Raw genomic sequence first — 4,154 nt, 5'->3', positions numbered from 1 at the left:
TAATGTCCCAATGCATCGATTTGAATTGATTTTTATGCCAAAAATTAAGAAGCTTCATCGAGATATTTCATGTCAAATTAACCGATAATAATCTTTTCGATTAATGTAACATATCTAAATAATTACATACTATTAGATGTCATCAACATATAACACAAGTATGATGAATATACTCCTACTCATCTTAACAAAAATGCACTGATCTTCTTTGTTTTTAATGATATGATGTATTTTCATTATTTCATAAAATTAGATGTGCCATTCTCCATACGCTTGTTTTAACCCATAAATTGACTTATATAATTGGCATACCAGGTGTTCTTTGCCTTTAGGCTCAAAACCTTCATGTTGTTTCATAAACACACTTTGTACATATTCTTTTGCAACCAAATGCGCTTTATAACACTATGTTTCCATTAGGGTCTAATTTAGTTTAATAGACCCACTTACAACTTACATGCTTAGGACCTTTTGGTATTTCAGTAAGTGTCTAGACCTTATTTATTTTCATTGAGTTCCACTCATCGTCCATGGCACTCAGCCATTTAGCTGTTTGGTCGCAATTCATGGCTTCTTTGAACATAGTTGGATCATCTATTTTACTCAAATCAAAGTCGGTCTCATGAAGGTAAGTCACAAAATCATATTTATGGGTGTTCTTGAGTCTCTTGTTCATTTACTTCTTGAGATGTTACGGGATTAGATGTTGATGGCTCCTTAGTGTTAGTCACATTACCGTTATGAGAAAGCGAAGAATCATTAGGTGGTTCAAGTGGTCGACTAATGGGCACCGGTATGTGATTGAATGGTGCCTCTTTAGTTTCTACTTGAAGATTTATTTGCCTACCAACGTCACTCCCACTCAAGTTTCTAAACTTAATAAATTCGGCATGTCTAGTCTCAACAATTCTGGTAGAATGAGAAGGACAATAAAGTTGTATCCTTTTGAACGTTCAGGATATCAAATAAAAGAGTAGCTGATAGTTTCACTATCTAACTTATTTGAATGTGGATAATATAGTTTAGCTTCAGCCGGACATCCACATACATTAAAATACTTTAAATTAGGTTTCCTTCTCGTCCATATTTTAAATGGAGTCTTGGGGACAGACTTAGAAGAAACTTGATTAAGTACATGTAGGGTTGTTTTTAATGCTTTAGTCCAAAGAAATAAAGGAGGATTACAATTAGCCAGCATACTACGTACCATATCTATAAGAGTACGATTACACCTTTCAGCTACACCACTTTGTTGAGTGGTCCAGGCATGATATAGTGATTTATTATACCATGATTCTTACAAAACTCATAAAAGGGCTCCGGGCTTTGTCCTACATCAGTGTGTCGGCCGTATTATTTCCCACCCCTATATGATCTTAAAACCTTTATTATTCGTTCTAGTTGATTCTCAACTTCAGCCTTAAATGTTTTAGAAGTTTCTAAACTTTCAGATTTCTCATGGATTAAATACAAGTACATATGATACTCATCAATAAAAGTAATAAATGACTTATGCAACTAAATTCCTGTAATAAAAGGTCCACATATGCCCTTACAAATATAATCAAGTAATCTTGTGCCTCTAGTGGATTTCATATATTTCTTGGTCATTTTTCCTTAATACACTTAACACATTTTTCTTCAAAATCGAAAAAGTCTAGTTTTGGTAGTACTTCATTTTTCACGAGTTGATTCATTCTTTATCGTGAAATATGGATTCTGAAAAACCAAGTTTTTTTTTTACATCACCATCTTCCAATAGACCGTAACCAACGTTGGAGGAATTGTATTTTAAGATACTTTGTAATCTCTCTTATTTCATTTAAAACTTCAATAAACATACTTTATTCTGTTTAAACTTCAATGACTTCATTTAAATATTTTGACCTAATATTTTCGTATTATCCTTAACCTCAATGGTTCGCTTATATATGTTTTTTAGTTTTGGTAGTTCATTGTTTTTGATTTCCAAGTTTTCAAATACAAATTTATTGTATTTATTGGTTATATCTTAAAACCACACAATGGGACGGCTTATGTGGACCATCCGACAATAATGGTAATTGTGGGTCGAAACGTAATTATTCAAGTCCCTGCATGGAAAACATAATAAGTACTATTGTGAGCAATCACCCGACACTTGGAATGATTTCGGAAAAACGTGACAAATACAATATGATAAGGGCATGGTGGATACGCCGTTGATACATCCTATATATAAGTTTCCTTGTCACATTTCTCATTTGTGGTGTCTTTCGGGTCATTCAAAGAACGGTGTTATTCCTTTTATTTAATTATGTATATATAAAAATGTTAAAACTTTTAACAACTCCATGTACTAGTTGTTTTCTTATAAAATTTTATTTTTATTATAATTTCGGGACGAAATTTCTAAAAGTTGTGAATCTTGTAACATTCGTTAATTTTCAAACGCGAAAACCCGAGCCATTTTTAAATTTTCCATTTTGTTTATATATATATATATATATCATGTTTTGGTTCATGTATTTTATGTATTTGTGTTTGTATTTGTATTTGATAAACCGACTCATTTTGTCATTTCAAAGTATTCTTGTTTGCCGTTCATTATTTAAATAATAATTCCAGTGACTTAAGTTTATAACTAGTTCGTTTCTATTCGTGTTGTTCAAATAGCGAAACGCTGAGGTTTAGAGTTTATTAAATTTAATCAATTTGCATCTTAACCGGGTAAAATTTAAAAATTATCCAAGTTTATTAACTTTTATTAAGTTTATAAAACATTTCAAAGTTTAAGGATTAAAATGTAAATATATTTTAAAACTTGTTTTAAAGTAACTTGAAACTTGAAGGGCCAAAATTGTAAATATTGCAAATCATAATAATATAAACCAAAACCTACCCAGCTGTAACACCACGGCTAAAGCGGAATAGCCTGAGTATGATGTACAGATTGTTCATAACACATGTTACACTATTAAGTGACAATATTATCATTATTTCATTGATGATTCAAATAACAGATTGTTTTGCAAATAAGAAAGTTACAAGGAAACGAAACATATCAAATACTTTACTAATAATCCTAAGTCTAGTGTCTTCTCTTGTTTCATACTCTAATAAGTATACATGTAACTTAATAGTCGGTGAGTTCACACAGTTTGATATAATACATAAAACCATGCAATTCCATGAAAACTTGTGAAATTCAAATATGGTCCTTTCCAGTTGGGATTGTGCACCAACTTACTCGGATAATGAGGCCCTTTTACACTCATAACAACAAATGTCTTGAGCGCAAAGGGGGGCGTACGATCATACTATCTTGAAGTAATCCATAAGCAAGTAATTTTGAGCAAGTAACAAGTAAAAACACAAGTCCATGTAGCGAATTGTAGTTTGTAAGCGAAATCATAAGTAACTGAATTTTGTAGGATAAATATGTTACCCCCAAAAGTAATAAAATAGTGAAAAGGGGGTGTGAGAAACTCGCATTTGAGATTGAAGACAACTTGAAGTAATAACCGTAAGCATGTTTAAGGAAATTGAAACGATCGAATCTCACAAGCTATAATTAAAAAGTAAATACAACATTTAAAGACCAACTATCGGGATTATGAAACTTAAAATAATTTAGTTTTAGAGATTAAGCATTTATTGTTATTGTATCTTTTAAGGCAATTGATATTATAGTATTATTTAAAGTTGTAACAGTAATTTAACGATTTTATGTATTTTATTATCATTTAGATAATCATGAAAATTATAATATTTGTTGAACACGAATTTTAACGGTTACTTAATATTTTAATAAATTTGAGAATGTTAATATCCAAGGATCATGAATATATCGGTCACAGTTTATCTTGAAAACAATTATGTTGACGTGCTACAAGATTTATGAAAAGATATTTTAATAATATAATATTAGTCGGGTTTCACGAAACTTTAATGAAAACAAAAGCCGGTTTTAGGTGAAAAATAATGAATATGATTTATAATTAATATGATTTTACTTAAATTAATTTTAATAAATTTATAATGATTTTAATATGTTAGATTTATAAAACATAAAAGAAAAAGGATTTTTAAAATAAAAAACTAAATAAAACGGCCTGACCCGGGTTCGAACCCGGGTCCTCCTGTCCATACATACATGCACTAACCAACTGGAC

Source organism: Bidens hawaiensis, unplaced genomic scaffold (assembly GCF_021521415.1).
Source record: "Bidens hawaiensis isolate Kalapana, Puna unplaced genomic scaffold, B.hawaiensis_p1.1 tig00065769_1, whole genome shotgun sequence".
Taxonomy (NCBI): domain Eukaryota; kingdom Viridiplantae; phylum Streptophyta; class Magnoliopsida; order Asterales; family Asteraceae; genus Bidens; species Bidens hawaiensis.
The sequence above is the reverse complement of the archived record's forward strand: the minus strand, read 5'-3'. Positions refer to the sequence as shown.